We start from the raw sequence: 17,411 nt of genomic DNA on the forward strand, positions 1-17,411 counted from the left end.
CAGGGATCAGTGCCACACAAAAGCATCCGGGCCAAACACATCCTTCTTCTGACATAGTGGCTCCATCCCAAGGTTTTCATCATACTGAGAGATCTTCTTGGTGTAGAAATTATCCTTGAGGCATATGATCCACTGAGCTCAGAGTCAAATCCAGCAGAAGAGCACTACCAAATACATGTAGGCATGGACAAATGTAGACGTGGGCCCCTTACACCATTCAGGCACAGTAATTCAGGGTCTGAGGCAATTGGTCTGGGAATCCAGACAGGTCGCTAGCATTTAAACTCACTCCTAGCATCACCTGGAGAAGCTTTTCCATGTGTGTTATAACGATGCATGTTACTATGACTTCATTTTCCTTGAAACAGTCTAAACTTTTGGCTGGGACTGAGTTTGCTGAAATTGCTACTGACTGTTCAAGCACACATTATCAAGAGGAACTTAATAGGTGAAAGAGAGATTTTGAGGTTTTACACAGCAGTTGCACTATCATTGTAAGAGGAATCCTTACAAAAGCATTGTGATTTTTTTTTTTTTGGAGGGAAATTCCAATGATTTATGCTTTGTCAGAGGAAAATGGGTTCCATGTAAAATGCCTGCCTTTTCTAAAATACCCAATGGGAAACATTCTTTCTCTCATGTTCCTACCCACTTATTATTTTATGGAGAAGAACCTCAGTATACCTCAAGTGAGAGATCAGGGTCTTGCTGTGCAACTGAAAACAGGCTTGTAGATGTAAAGATGATGGGCCTTGCTCTGAAGACAGTAAGCATGTTGAGAAAAAAATAGAGCAGTAGTTAGGAGCTGGAATAACTTGGAATGTCTCAGTCTTACTAGTGAAGAACACAGAAAAGGAATATATAAATATACCCCATCTCTTGAAAAATGGTAACTACATCACCAATGACTATATACTTAAACACTTTATCAACCCTTGTTTTAACCTGTTTTGCTAGTCTTCATCTTCTTCCTCTTTTATAATGTACCATTCATTGAGGCTAAATGAAGGTCCTAGAGCACAACGGACCAGGGAACAGAAAAACTTCCTGATGCCTCTAGCCATCCAGTTATCAAGTATTACTACCCCTTGTTTGCCTGCTATCTGTATAGACTGTATAGGTCTTCTTGTTGCATGAATTAGGTTTCTATGTTTCTTTTTAGAAGCTAAGCTGAGCACTTCCTAAATTACACACAAAACTAAAAATAAAATCTATCACATTGGCAAAAATCTGAATTTTTCATTTTCTCCTTTTCTCCCTTTACATCCCTAATCATAATCTACATGGGGAATTACTTAAGTTGATGCTATGACCGTGGAAGAACTATTACATGCCTGTGTACTGTTCTTATAAACATGAAATTTCTAAGCACAGGAGACAGTAAAACTGATGTCCTTTATTCATTTGTTCAGACCTAGTTATTGAGGCATAAATAGCATGCTATATAACACCATTAAATGGCCCAGAACTACCTATAATACACAGGTACTGTGAGACCTAGAAAAACAAGAGTACCCACCGTTAAAACAGATAGCCAGATCTTCTTGGTCTTATACAGCTCTTACAAATAACACAGAATGTTCCCCTTTTGCAATAGGACAGAGTTCCATATGCAAATCCCTTAGGGGAACATGCAAAGTATGAATATTATAATTAATAAAACACAACCTTTCATCTTCATTCTTTTCCCCTCCTTCCCCTCAAAAGAGCTTTCTTCCAAATGTGAATTAATTTTAAGCTATCACAAGGAAAATTCATTGCTGCATTTGAGCTGTTTTTCTTTTAAGAATATGAAAACAAAATAACAGTATATGAAAAATAATAGGTTAAATGATCCTTCCTGAGTCACTGTGGTCCATCATATCATATTTAATTACAATTTAAAATAAAACAAGCATACACTTGAACTGATAGAACATAATGGCTGCTTTGGTGCTGCTGTATATGTGCATGTAAGGACTATGTATATGTGCGTGTAAGAAACATGTGGATTACTGACCTGACAGGCCATAGCCATAATCCAAAACAGCCATTATGGTCTCTACTGTATATTCTTCTTATTTCATGGAGCCTTGACACAACGGATGGCAATAAGATAGAGGTTTATAATAGAAATGCTGATACAACCTTATCTATAGCTGTACAAATGGTGACGCTATAATTAAACTTTACAATTTGAGCACCACTAGATAAGTTGCTAGTTTTTAATCATATTAATCAGAGCTGGGATGTTTCAATTGCCATATATTATCGTGCAGCATGCACTATAAAAACAAGAAGATTCCCAGCTGCTAAAGATCATAGCTGTTATGAAACATAAAAGTATATCCTAACACGTCTCTGTAAGTGCAAAAAATACAGAATGAGAACCTCAGTCAGTTGCCCATTTTTTGTTTTGTTTTCCAAAACATGGATTTGATATAATGGCCACAGAAAGTATTCCGAATACATTACAAGAATATCACTGAATAGGAAAAAAATGCTTCCTTAAGAACTGCTGTGTGCTTCAATTTTTCCTGTCAGCAGTAAAACAAGTCTACTGTCTTTGGTGACAGCAGCAGTCAGAAGCCTGCTCTTTCAGAGGGAGGCACTGAGATTATTCTCCATGTGCTGCTGAAAGCTGACTTCCCAGAGCTACCAAGAAGTAGGTGACCAAACACTCATTGCTTCAGTGGTCTGAGGTTTTGAAGTCCGGGAAAGTTTTATGTAAATATTTCTCTTCATCTGTGTGAGTGATTTACAGTTTTATTTCAGCAAGGAAAGTTTCCTCTTAAAGAAGCAATATTGGCTGCAAAAGGAATAGATATTGCATTGGAGCTGAAACCTATTTTTACTGAGTGGTTGTTGCTAACTACAGCAATGAAATTAAACTATAAATAAAGCTTGGTTGCTTATCATTCTGTACTACCCTAAATTTGCAAATCCTTGCAGCCAGCATGCCAGTTTAAATGTATCCAATGATATATTCCCACACTGTTAATACCTACTCTTTTGCAGAATAGGTTTTATAACACTTTCTCTGGACATTATTGCTCTCCTTAATATAGGTAGCACAGGTATGCAGCATGTGTGTCACAAGAAGTGTGTGTCAGGAATTAAAGGGAAAGAATGTGCCTGTAATCATGTGTGACAGAGCAGAGTGTGCCATGGACATTTCTGAAAATTACAAGAGCTGTAGCAATGCATAGGAGTTGCCATAGTGTTATTCTGACCCCTGAAGGATGGAAACAGAGTTAACTTCATAGCCGTTTTTTTCCAATTTACTCACTATACTCCATGAATGTCAAACTCTAAACTACATTAGCTGGATTTATTAGTGTTTGCCCAGACTTATCCTCAAGAAATATGAAAATATTCATGAACTAATGCTAAAGCAACTTTAAAATACTGATGTTTTCAGGGAAGAAGAGGAAAAAAAAAATTTTTCAGGACGGTGCCATGTTAAAAATACTGAGATAGTGCATTAAATGTGATAAAGAGTAGGTATGAAGAGATCATGTTTATCAAGAGATGTAAAAGCCACTCTGCCCTGGCCTCTTTGAAAGTGTAAAGGTGTTTAGTGAAATTCCGTTAGAATGAATCCAGAGTGAAGTGGGGGTAGGACACAGGCCAGAGATGATAAGATCACTCATTTCAGCTGTTAAGATTTCAGCAGGCTTACACTTTTCAGAAAATGCATCCATGAGGCCTCAGCAGTGCTTTTGCAAGCTTATCTGTCTTCAAGGAGTCTTATGTTTTTTTGTTTGTTTGTTTTTTTGTTTTTTCCCCAGAACAGATGAAAATAGTGATTTATGACTCTAAAGTGGGTATTAGAATAAAGGCTACCCGGATCCTGCTCTCTTTGCAGACAATTCAGGAAGAAGGTCCACCCGAGTTGAACCTACGGAACTCCTGGCACACCTTTGCCTTCATCTACTTGCTTCTGAGATGCTCGCAACGTCTTAACAGGCTACCGTTCCCCCAGCGTTAACGCCAGGTCCTCCCTTTAGGTCCTTTTGCGAACGTAACAGGTCGATTAGGCCGCTGTATCTGGCAAGACTTGTTTTTTGTTGTTGTTTTTGTTGAGTGGGATGGGGAGAAAAAACCCGTCGCCGTCTCGGCCTCGCGGACGGGACGAGGGGTCAGCGGCGCTCCCCTCGGATGCAGACGAGGGAGGGAGGGAGGGGGATCTGCCTAAATTTCGGTCGCCTTCCTGCCCCATTCTGCTTCCGCCTCGCACCGCAGGCCCGGGGTGCCGGTGACCTTGCCGGCTCTGCCCTTGCGGGGGCTTTTCGGGAGCCCCCTCGTAGGGAGCGGGCGGCTCCCCCCGAGCTCCCCGTTCCGGGCAAGCCCGGCAGCATCACGCCGGTGCTGGAGGCGGCTGGCAAGAGGCGAGCCCCTGCCGGCGCCGAGCGGGGATCTCCCCTCCTCTGCCCGGGTCCCCGCCGCCAGCGTGACAAAGTTGAGCCAGGTGATCGATGCGCCGTGTGAGCACCTCGTTACACGATCGGCGACTGATGCCACTGATGTAATCAAGTTATATAATCGCCGTCTTTTTTTTCCTTTTTTTTTTTTTTTCGCAAATACATCCATCTTCCTACAGAAAGATCTGCATATCTTCTGCCATCCATTATGCATGAAGCCACCAGCAGCACAGAAGCGTATATATTTTCGCATACACTACAGAACTTTAGCATTGCGGTGCCTTGCACTGTACAACGTCATCACTATCGATTCCCTCAACCTTCCCCCATTCCCTCTATCAGAATTGATTTTGCAGAGAAAGATTAGCAAGTTGCATTGCTTGGATACCTTTAAATTTCTAAAGGCTGAAGTGCTTCCCCTGTGTTCTTAACAAGACGGTCTTTTCTCTCCTTTTCCTTTCTCGCTTCACACCACAACTAACAGAGGAATTAATTCACACACAGCCCTCAGCCAAATGAATATATGTATGAAATACCGAAGATAGGATCTCTGTTTGCAAATCTTCAACTCCCATGCACGTGGTCTGAGGTTCCAGCAGGTAAGTTATTGGGTGTAAAAAAATATTTATAGGAGCAGGTGGATGAGAGATTTCTAGGCTAGCAACATTTATGATATTTTTCTTCTGTCAGAAAGGGATTTTTTTTTCCTTACCGTCTCTCAGTTTATAATTTCCTCGCAGGATTTGCAGGAACAGTTGCAATCCCAAATCACCAGAGGCATTTAACCCCTTTAGTACCAGGACACCGTGTCAAGATTAATAAGGACTGCAACCTTAAAGTTTAACAACTTGAAAAACGGGATTTGTCTACCTCCATTGCAGCTCTGAAATGCAGCAGAATGCTGCACAGAGTTGGAAACATTTGTTTTAGCCGGCGGATGGGATCCGGTCTAATATTTAACAGATTCCATCATGGAAAGCTTCTTTACTATCGCATGCCCTTCTCAACCAAAATTATTGGGGGGGGGGCTGGTGTCAAAGAAAAAGAGAAAGAGGAGAAATTAAAGCCTCATTGCCCGGCACTCTGTCACAGTACTCTCCCAAATCCAGAGGGTGAAGAGAACGTGTTTTTTTCTTTTTTTTTTTTTTTTTTTCTGATTTATCGCAAGAAGCACCCGCCGGAATACCTACTGCAGTTATTTCACTCAAGTGCTAGCAGCAGCCGGATCCCCTCGCAATGCAATGCAGCAAGCACCCAAGTGCCCACCTCAATCACCCGCCACCAAGTTTAGCCACGCCGGAGCTCCCGCCCGGATAAAATGACCTTACCCGCGGGAGTCTTCCGAAATATCCCTCCGGTGCGATCCGTCCAGCGAGGCGAGCGCCGCTCACTACCACCACCACCACCACCGCCGCCGCCGCCGCCGCCACACTGCGCACTCGGCCGGAGGAGCCCCGCGTTCACTGCCGGGGCTGCTGCTGCGCTGGCCGCGAGTGCCGGGGACGCGACGCCCGTCCATCCGCCGCGGCCGCAGGTAATTCCATACGGACTTCGGCGGCGCCCCCCCCTCCCAGCCCCCCCGAGTCGCCCCTTCCTTCCTAGTTCAGAAAGTGCCCGCACCGCCGGCGGGAGGTACCATCCAGGTGCGGCGGCGGGGGGGAGAAGGGGCGGGGGGGCGGCCGGCCTGGGGGCCCCCCGCGGGCTGCTCCACGTCCAGCGCCGCCACCGCCGCCGCCGAGGGCCGGATCCGGGCTGCCGGGCACAAGTATCCGGAGAGCGGCGGTCTGGAGGGGTTTCCTGGTGCCGTGCCGGGGGGGATGCCGGGGGGAGGATGCTTCCCGGGTCCTAGCACCCTCGCCGCCGCGCTGAAAGGGGGGCGGGGGTGATGTTGGGAAAAAAAAAAAAAAAAAAAAAAAAGGAAAATCTCCAAAGGGAAAGGAAGAAAGGAGAAAAAAAAATCGGTTGTCCGCTTGCCCCGAATGATGCGAATCCCCAGTGGAAATGACAAGTGATCAGCAAAGAACAGGAGGTCTTGATTGAAAGCGACAATCCACCCAAAATATCCTAAGTAGCAAAGGAAGAGAAGGATAGAGGCGAGAGAAACTGCAATGCATAAATGATTCCAGTGTTTCTACAAGACCGGCTCATTTGATTGAATGCATTCTCCGCTCTGCTGCGAGTCATAAAGAAGATACTGTTACTGCCACCCCATGGATGCTTCGGTACTCGCCGCCGCCGGCTTTGCAAGCATGACTTTGGGAGGCTTTTTTTTTTTTAAATTTAATTTATTTTTTTATTTTTTTTATTGAGGGGGGGAGGAGAGGTGGGGGAGGGCCCTTCGCGGGGATCCACCAGAAACTCCCCGGCAGCGGGGATCTCTCCGCCCGGCGCCGCCCGCCGCACCCCCGCAGCGCCGTGGCGCGCTGCGCTTTCCCAGGGACGGGGCGAGTGCCCAGGCAGCGGGGCACGGCTTCGCCTCTGCCCCCCGTCCCTCCCGCTCCCGAAGTCGTGTTGTTTCAGAAGAGATGATACATTATCTATTCTTGGATTTGTATAAGGCAAACTGTGGGCCTCGCTGTTGCCATGGGATCTTCTTTGTGCGAACTCTCTGAACTGTGTGGGAACAGTTTTATTTCCTTCCCTTCAGATTATTATTTTTTTTTCTTTCCCCCTTCTTCTCCGCTGTAACTCTTCTGAAGATATGCATCAAAATGTAACTGCGTTGTTGCCAATTAAGATTAACAGCAGCTGCAAGGTGCATCTAATTAGGAATGTTAATTACTTCACGAAATAAATAGTCATTTGCAGATGTTTGTAATACTAAACAAATGTTCTATAAAGTGTAACTCTGTAAAATACCAGTACTCCCCCAATAAATTTGGCCAAATTCATGCACAAATGTTCAGGGAATTATGCATCCCCTCTTCCATAGCACTAACCTTGCAAATGCACACTCACAGGAAGAGATGCAGAGTGTTGCCTATGTACAGAGAGATGGTTGGGTCTGGGGCATTTCATCCTCTTCCAACCTAGTATGCAGGCTGGAAGGGTGGAGGGGAGATAAATATCTGAGGAATATGAGCTAAACACGTCGTTTTATATGTACATATATATATATATATATATGCACAAGTGGTATTCTCCAAAGCAGTGACAAAGTACTAGGTATCACTTGGCTATCACAATGTCAAACCTGTAGGCATAGAGAAGAATCCAAAAGACTACTTTTTTTTTTTTTTTAAACCCCCAACATTTTACAAGAGGAGGGAGAAAGAGAAGAAAAGCATCATTTGGGAAAGTGTGAATTTATTAAGTCTCATGATAGTGGATGCAGGATTATTGATAGGCAGATAAATTGCTGAGCAGAGTCAGAGGGTTGCCAGAGAGGTAGGAGCTCTTGTAGAACAAGTGGAGATCATGCACACCCCCACCTCACATCTCCTTGTTACAACAGAATGGCATTCTTCATTTTGGATTTAAAAAAAAAAAAAAAAAAAAAGAATGCAAAAAAACGGTAGTCAAAATTCAATCTTAAAACACAGAAATTAACGTGCCTGGTTAAACCAAGCATTTAGATACTACTGTGATGAGTGATCTACATGCGTGGGTAGGTAAAAGAGACACAAAAAACTTTATGGGATTCTCTTTGTGGATCAGTACAGGGCATTTTAAGTCAGCTAAATGACTCATACTATATACTTGAAAAAGCTGATTTGTGTGCCTGATTTAGAAGCTTAGGCATCTTAACTGGTTAAGAGAGGAAGAGAGGGGGAAAGAGAGACATGCTCCCAACTTTGATACTCCATTTTTTCCTTTGGGAGAGCTGCTTTGTCACCACAGGTGAGTGATCCCAGACTCCCATCAAAAGCACCTCCATTACATGTGTCTTATTTGCACCCAACAGACCGATGAATGCTCTAGGCTGACTGGTAGAGAGTAGGAAGGACAGGCTTGGGGTTGAAATGTTGGCCAGGCACTCAGAACATTTTGGTTTAGTTCCTGATTTTTTGCAGATTTCTTTTCCATTGACAGGCAAGTCATTTATTTAATCTCTGTGCTTTTGTTCCTTCTTTTTATAATGCGAGTTAACACTGTTCTTATTCACAAGGGTGCAGTGAAGATAAAAAGGTATTACTGTTTGTGAGGTGTTCATATACAGTGGTTGTGGGAGCTACATAAGTTCCCAGAGAGGCTGGTTAAGGGACCAGATGGACAAAGGGAAGATGAAAATAGTGGAAGCCAAAAGATGTGAACAAAATACAATGTAATTTCTAAAATCACTGAAACCAGACTAATAACACAGAAAACCTATACACCATTTGCATGTGCAGAATAGACTACTTGCATTCTCAGGTTAAATTCATCCTTAGGCTAGGGAATCATAGAATCACAGAATAATGGTTTGGATTGGAAAGGACCTTAAAACCATCCAGTTCCACCCCACTGCCATGGTGGGGGGAACTGGATTCAGTTTATGTCTCAGTTACTGAAGTGCTATGAATAGCAATCCAGTTGTATGGATGCATATGAAAGAGATTTTAGGCTTTTTTTTTTTTTTTGGGGGGGGTGGCGGGGGTGGAACAGGCATCTTTATTTGGATTTGTCTGCCCATTAATAAGTATGGGATGTATATTAAGCAGGGAATCTCCTCCGTCCTCATTACAACCTCATCATTTTACACCTAAGACAGCAAAATCTTACCAGTTTTCTAAACGTTATTTTAATTCCATGTTATACAATGCATACTGAATGAGTTAATGAGTAGCATACCTGCATTATGTGTATGATCTTGAGAATCATGTCTTTTGAACTAAGGAGTCATGCACCATGTCTTCATCTAAATTTTAGCAAGTGATTGAAAAGATTATCACACTTAATGTTTATTATGGAAAGCTAAACAGTTCAGTCAAAGTAAACTTCCTTTTCTGGAAGTAATATTTTTAAAATGAAAGGTCTGACAGAGTATATGGCTCTGAAGGGTGCTAATATCATGCAGAATGTTTAAGGTTAGCAAATTCAATCTGCTTGAATGGGCAGTATTCGAGCTAATACCGCTTCTTAGCTGCATGGTGTCCTTCAGAACTTTCTGACCTCATGCTCACCTTGCTAGAAAGTCTGTCCAGAGAGTCTGAAGACTGGTGGAGCTTGATTTCTCACAAATTATCTGTGGATTTCAGGGATTAAAAAATATTTCCATCTTCATATTCATTTCCCACTTTTTAACAAATGCAATAGGAGAAAGTAAAATAAAACATCAACACTTGCACATTCTCTTGCTTAGTATGTATACATAATAGTGATATGACATGATATAAATCTAACATCATGGAAAACAAGCATAGAATTTTCAGATGAAAAAAAAAAATCTGAAAGACACCTTCACTGCCCCACTAAGAACACCAAATACAAACCCTGGTCATGTAAAAATCTACACTGAACCTTGTAAACTGCAGTCTCAATCTAATTACTAAAGAGTTTCAGTAAAGCAAAAAGGACAGCATATCCTTTTTTTTTTTTTTTCTTTTTCCTCTCTTCAAAACACAGTTACATTGATCTTATTAAAAAAAAAAAAAAAAAAGCTTCCTTTTTTGTTCATTTTTTAATTTAGTAGTCCAGATTTCTACAGAGTGAGCAAGGTTAATGTTGAAAAATGTTATTTTATTAACTGCTCTGATGGTCCTTAAATTCCTGTGTATTTAAAATATTATATTAGATATAATACAATATAATATAAGACAATACATTTATGCCATATATTTTTATTATATATTATATATTACACATTTTAATGAGTCCAAGCAAGACTGTACAATAGAGCATATACTTTTAAGTGACTAACACATCATGTGAAAATTTCAAGACTGATTTCCTTTACAGAAAAGCCTGATTCTAAAGAGTACATATCTAATCAGGGAATACTATTCATCTTATAACTGAGACAAACAAACAAATAAATTTTGTTTATAGTCCTAGCTGCAAATTATATTTTTCTCTGCCTAAACTGCATATACATTTCTGTAAATATAAGCATGCTGTAGTCACTGCTGAGTTATGTTTTCCCAGCTACTATAATTTTACCATGCTTTTCTTGTTGATACCATTTTTGTGTGAGTAATCCAGCACCTTTGTGAAGAGCATGTCAGACAGCTCAGGCTATTTGATACACAGCTTTGCTGGGGCACTGCTATCTATATATGCAGCTGAGACAAGCCCTTCCTATGCCTGTTAGACATCAGTTGTAGGTGGCCTGAACAAAGCACTACGACACCTATAGACGAAAAGTGACATTGCATAAAAGCTAAGTATCTTGTTACTACTTGAGTGAGAGGATACTTTCATTCAGAGACGTTCCTTCAAAACATGCATTTCGTTGATTCTTAATGCTTAAAGAAGGTAGAATTAAATAGATATATATACACACACATACATCTTGGTATATACATACATATACCAAGAATTATGTATTTATATATATTCAAAAATAACTCTTGGTTGTCCTGAAACTTACTGCTTTAACCTAATTCATCCAAGGATAATGTAAAGACAATTAAATGCTCATCTACTGCACATTTTTAAATGAGTTAAAATAAATGGTTACTTTCCATTCCTCTTTTCTCTCATTAAAACATCTCAAATGAAGATAATATCCATGCATAAACTATTTAGAACATATAATGTACCTCATCTATTTAATTAAATACTCTATTGCAAGACGAAAAATAAAAAGATGGGGTGCATTCATTTACTATAAAAAGATCTGTATGCTTCTCTTTAGAATTGCTTTTTGTATGTTTGTTTGTTTGTTTTCTCCTCAGACTTAACAGAAGGTAGCAATGAGAGATTCTTTTTCTGTGAGATCTGTTTACTTTTAGAATATTCAGCAATATAAATCTCACCCAGTTCCTATAAAGTCAATAGAAATATTCTTATTCCTTCAGTAGGAGTTACAGCAGAATTTGCATTATTGTTATCCATTCCAATATCATAAATTACAGATTTAAAATATAAACATTATTGAAAAAAATAAAAAGCATAGGAACAATGGACTTGAGTTCATTGTACTAGAGCACTTATCTATCAAGGCCAGCAATGAATACCCAAAAATGGTCAGAACTGAGCAAAAGGGGGTAAAAGAAAGAAAGGGCAAATGAAAAGCAAGAAGTGATACTTGCATAATATGCTTTCCAGCTTGTGACAACCGGCAATTCAGGGTTTTCTTTGCTTTTTTTTTTGAGAAAATGCCAGCCATCAAAATACAAAATGTTAGAAATTAAGAGACAAATCCAATCTCAACTCCTTAGCTGAAAACAAAAGAAGGGGGAATAAAGGAAAAAGAAAGAAAGCAAAACCCTGTTGAGTTATCCAGCTGTTTTGTGGAAAAAGTAATGCTCAGCCTTTCTACTATATTTTAAAGGCTGCACTTTTCACAGAGTTATGCTGTACCATGGCAGGCTCCCAGCTGCCCAGGAGCCAGGCCGCTATGGGGGGGCTGCCTGGCCTGGCCACAGCCTGCCTTGCCTGCTCCAGGGCCTGCTAAAATTCTAAATCATAGAAGAACTTTCTCAGGAGGAAAGTTTTTTTTCTCCCATGTCCTTGTTTAAAAGTGGCAGATGTGCAAGCTTGAGAAAATAAATGTGTATCTTTAAATCTAATTACTTCCAGTGCTGCAGCCCCCTTGGTGGCCCAGCTCCCACCAGGGTACAGCAGCTCTGGGCCAGGCAGCCATGGAGCAGAGACGTCCCCCAGTGACCTGGTCCCACCATGCCCACAGGACGCAAGCAGAGCCGGTCTGAGCCAGTGGCCATATCTACTTTGCCTGGCGAACATCAGGCAAAGGCAAGGCCAGGAGTCAGGCCCAAGGTCATTCCAAGAGTCTGGGTGGCAAGCAGGGGGCCTGCGGGTCACCTCAGGGCCCAGTGTCCTAGATGCCTGGGTATACACAGAGGATAGTAGACACAGTTTAGTAAATACTCATTAGAATCCTGAATGTCTATCAAAAACTGCCCATTGTCATTCTTATTGACATTGTTTGCATGAATGAGGTTCAGGTGCTCATAATGTAGTTAATGTAGCATAATACAAATTTTCTTTCTTTGGCTACAGGTCTTTTACTGAAGCATTGACTTAGCACTAAAATGACTTCTCAAACTTCAAAGTAGGTAGAGCAACCTAAATATGAAGTCATGTAGGTTAGAGTAGCAGTAGGTCTATCAAGCTAAGTAGTAAGGTATTCATTCAGAGTATGTGAATGAATTTACAATGAAGTCCATTTAATTCCATCCTGAAGTATATTAAATACTAAAATTGATTGATAAAACTAAAACCAAATCCAGAAACTGCTTCTGTAGATGTAAATCACTTTAGCAGGTCCAGAGTAACATTTAACTGGTTTAAAGTTTCTGAGTGAAAAAGTCCCTTGGAAAGTTCTGAAGCAGAGTAAGAGATTCCTGAAATTAAAGCTGTGTGAATTACCTACCTCACAAAGCTCATGAATCAATTAAAGTTATACATGTTATAATTAATTAACCTAAGAAATGTTTGTTTTTCAGTGTTGCTGATTTTCTGTCTTCCTCCTATACAGGCACACATGTATGCACACACACCTAAGCAGAGATACTTGATTTTATGCTTAACGATGCACCCAGTTTAGTAACTGAAAAGCTTTATCCCAGTTGCTAACATAAATTATTAGTGTTCATCTGCATTTAATCGGTTTGGTAGCTTTGATTTTGCCATTTGGATGCCATAGGGAAATTTAGGCTTCTACTTTCAGATGTGATCTATGTGTGTAGGAATAATTTACTTGAGGGCAAGATGGGGACAGCAAGCACAATGGAAAAAGGGAGGGGAAAAGCAAATTCTTCATTAGAAGTATCACAGATCGAGATTAAAATACCTGAAGAGGAAGAAAGCATTAGTACAACTTCACTACGGACCACCTATCTAAGGTGTTCAACTTCTCTTCTCTGGAGAAGAAAAGGCTCCAGGGAGACCTCACTGTGGTCTTTCAGTACTTAAAGGGGTCTTACATAAAGGATGGAGAAGGACTCTTTACTCAGGTGGATAATGATAGGACAAGGGGTCTTAGATTAAAAGAGGATATATTTAGATTAGAGGTTAGGAGGAAATTCTTCACTGTAAGGGTAGTGAAGGCACTGGAACAGGTTACCAAGAGAAGATGTAGATGTAGATGTAGATGTAGATGTAGAAGATGTAGATGTAGATGTAGAAGATGTAGTTGTAGATGCCCCATCCCCTGGAGGTTTTCAAGGCCAGGCTGGATGGGGCCTTGGCCAACCTGATCTAGTGGGTGGCAACCCTGCCTATGCAGGGGGGGTGGAGTTAGACGATCTTTAATATCCTTTCCAACCTGAGCCATTCTATGATTCTGTTTCTATGGTGACAATGACTGTAAGGGACATTAGAAAGATTCTGAAGGAAAACAAACAAACACACTCAGTTACTACATGCAGATTAGGTAAGTGTTATGGTGGAACATGACAGATATTAAAGTTTAGAACATAGTAAGTAGATGTTCTTTGTAACAACTAAGGAGAAAACTCATACAAAGAGAAGCAGCACGTTAGTTTTCAACAGTACACAGGACCCAGTTCAAAAGCCATTTGATTTGGAAAAAACAATACAACAGGAATACACGTAAGATCTGTAAAGTTACAAGTAATGTTAGGAGCAATATTTTCATTATACAAGATGAAGGAGGCATCCAGTGAAACTATGATGTGGCATGTTCAAAACAGATGCATAACAAAACAGAGAATTGTGTAAGTCATTTACTGCCTCAGGATATTTTGATGGCTGAACTATAAATCAGTTCTGAAAGATTCAAATACATTCACGGTGGAGATTCCCCTCTCTTGTATTAAGCACAGTAATCCACACCTTCCAAATCAAAAAGTAACCTTTACTATGTATGGCCAAGGTAGAATAATATATGAGAGAAAGATTACAGTCTATTTCATGTGTTTCTTATACCCTTCACTTAGGCACCTCTACTAGTCATTGTTAGAGACAAGATAGTAGGCTTGTTGGATCTTTGTGCTGACTCCTTGTGGACGTATTTTGGCTTTTATATTATATGGACTGCGAAGTTTTGCATTATTGAAAGTGTTAATGCACGTTAATGCAACACAGAATCTGGAAACAAATGCCAATGAATGTAGCTTGCCTGGGTTTAATATACAGGAATTTTGTTTTCCATTGACATTTAATTCCAGCTAAAATAGGAGCAAAAAACTGCTACCAGGTGAGAGTCCCTGTATTGTTTCAACGTCCGTTTTTACAGGTGTATGTAAATACGTGCTATGAAGGCAATAAGAAAAAAAGACCAAGAGCTACTGAAAAACAACAACAACAAGAACAACAACAACAAACAACAACAGAAAATTCAGTCTGAATTTCAGTTCTACCTGTCAGGTAAAGATTGTGAGCTGAATTAGGTATACCTGCCTGTTCAAAACAGTGCAAGTTACAATTTTACAGTTTTTTTTAGAACATTTATGGCTGCTATATAATCTGTAACATTATTAGTAGAACTGCCAGTATTTCAGAAAGATTAAAAATGCTGCTCCTATGACAGAAACCTTCCCAATATTCTCTCAGGTTCAGAGTGACTAAAAAAATGCCCTTGTGAGTGATGGAAGCATGGTGGGGGCTCTGTGGTGTATGCAACAAAGGGGTTAAAGAAAGTTGTTTTTAACATGGCTTTGGAGGGGTTTCTTATGCTGTCTCAATCTTTCTTCAAGTCTATACAGAAACACGAGAGCCTTGGTGGGAGGGTATTGTATGCTACTGAAATGCTATGTGGCTACAGGACAACTTTACAGCATAAACAAATTTGAGGCTTCACACAGCTTAATATGGATGCCGGCTTTTCCTGAGATTAATCTATAAATAATTTTGTCAAACTTTTGTTATCCATGTTCTGAAATTCAAATTTCCCAGATCCAACATGTTCTTTCCTCTGTCTTTATTTCTTACATTAAATATTCTCTTGAAATAAGTAGCAGCGTAAAACACCACTACAATTTTATCATGGTTTTTACAGAAGATCTGTGACAGCACAGAAAGCAAGCTGCAGAAAATGAGAAACAGAGGGTCAGCAATTACAAAGATTTGCAAGAACACTCCTGTATAATTTTGTTATATGGATCTGGAAGAAATGTAGCTTCTATTTGAATATGTAGTTTTGTCTTTCTTTATTTTAAAAATGTCCATTGCTTTCAAAAACCAGGGTTCTTTCTTCTTACAGAGGGCACCAAGCTGTTCCTTACAGGAGCAATGGTGATGGTGTAGCATTTCCTGAAAAGAAGAGAGTTGACTGTCAATGCAAAGGAGGAAGTTTTGTTTTTGGCAATGAAGATAGATGAATCAGAACAAGGGAGGGAAGGAGAAGAATAAAGGCAGAGGAGAGTGTCTGGATCTGAAACGAAAGCAATGTGATCAGAATTTTGATGAAGAGGCATTGACAAAATGAAAGATCTTTCTCCCGTGCTCTTGTCCTCTCATTTCCAGTGTGTAAAATCTGTCCTGTTGATGCATTCTTGCTCTCTTTTTATATCACAACACTGGAGCAAACAGGATTCACAGTCAGTGGTGGCACAGCCCATGTGACAGATATTTGCTGAGGGGAAGGGCTCAACAGCTGCTTTCTGTTCTGCCTCATTTTTGAGACACGTCAGTCAATGGAACTGCACTTTATCGAGATTTTAGAATTCTTCACTGTGTAATTTAAGCTGATTATAAGACAGGGAGGTCTGTCAGGCTATGTCCTGACAATTTGTATCCCCTCTCCAAGCAAACATACAGTACAGTACAGTTGAAATATATTAGGCATTTTACTTATTTGCTATTTAGGTTTATTGATAATGTAATAGAGTTCTCTGTTAGATATCTGTTCTCAAAGGAAATGCTGTTTTGGAGAAAAAAATAATAATAATAATAATAAAGCAAATGTTATGTTTGAAAATAACAGGTTGCTAAACTTTAAAAAACATAAAGCAACTTTGGAGTTGAGAGTACCCTGAGAACTACTGAAGTTCTTGCTTCAACACATGCTGCCACATTATGGAAAATGTCACCTTCCAGCCATCAAGCCATTGGCTTTGATGGTAATTCCTTTCAAAGAATCAGGATCTTCCAGATGACTGAGCTCAGAACAGTGTATATGATCCCATCATTTATTTATTTATTTATTTAATTATTTATTCTCACATTATAGGTGCAAATATTGGACATACAACAGCATGGGAATAACATGGACATTAAATAGGTTGTCTTATTAGGTACAATGCATACACACCACAAATTGTGTAGTATAGATTTCTAGATTTTTCCCTCTGTAGCACAGGTACAGTGAAACTGATTTTGCTGGAATTGATCATGAAAGTACCATGAAAATAAAGGAAACTAAGGTGCTATTTCAAATCCTATACCCCTTTGTAAAAGACATGTTCACTTCTGTGGCCAATTTGCCTCAGAGGTAAAGAGTAGAACTTAAAGTATACATTTATTTACGTGATATATAGGAGTCACAATGTTTAGCTAGTTAGTACTTGATAGATTTACGTAAGGGTAAAATACATATGATTAACATGTAGGCAGAACAGCTGAGCTGTTTTCAAAGGTACTCATGGCAAGTATCCCTGAAATTCTGTAGGTCTTGGACGCAGTAAAGTGTGATTTACTGAGATGCTTGTATCAAAGAAATTAAATTGGTTTTAATTAGCATATTTTTCATATTTTTACCTTTATATATATATATATACACATACACATGTGTAAACTGTATTTTAGCATATAAAAAAAAAGCGACTGCTGTGGATACAAAATTGCTAGGATATCCAGACTAAATTGTTAGATGGTAGGCAGTTGCCTAGAGCATCAGACTTCTGGGTACTATTATGCTTCTCCTTTGCCACATTAGAGCCTTGGAAAGTCAGGTTTGCTGCTCATACTGACTGTGTGGTACTGTAGAAGTCTGGAAGTGCT

The 17,411-nt window shown here is 40.1% G+C and overlaps 1 protein-coding gene and 1 long non-coding RNA gene across 2 annotated transcripts in view; one reads left to right on the forward strand and one right to left on the reverse strand.

Annotated features, from left to right (window-relative positions):
* The window catches only part of IL1RAPL1 (interleukin 1 receptor accessory protein like 1), a 764,863-nt gene extending 757,287 nt beyond the window's left edge, over window positions 1-7,576 (reverse strand). The window contains exon 1 of the mRNA XM_013192689.3: window positions 5,732-7,576. The gene's annotated coding sequence lies outside the window, so the exon portion shown is untranslated. The remainder of the gene's footprint in view (window positions 1-5,731) is intronic.
* Window positions 7,577-12,657: 5,081 nt separating this feature from the next.
* On the forward strand, window positions 12,658-16,243 carry LOC106043294 (uncharacterized). Its single transcript, XR_001211610.3, has 3 exons — window positions 12,658-13,881; window positions 14,707-14,837; window positions 15,673-16,243. It is a non-coding gene; the product is annotated as an uncharacterized lncRNA (long non-coding RNA).
* The last annotated feature ends 1,168 nt before the right edge of the window (window positions 16,244-17,411 follow it).

The sequence above is a fragment of the Anser cygnoides genome, chromosome 1 (genome assembly GCF_040182565.1).
Source record: "Anser cygnoides isolate HZ-2024a breed goose chromosome 1, Taihu_goose_T2T_genome, whole genome shotgun sequence".
In the NCBI taxonomy this organism is placed as follows: Eukaryota; Metazoa; Chordata; class Aves; order Anseriformes; family Anatidae; genus Anser; species Anser cygnoides.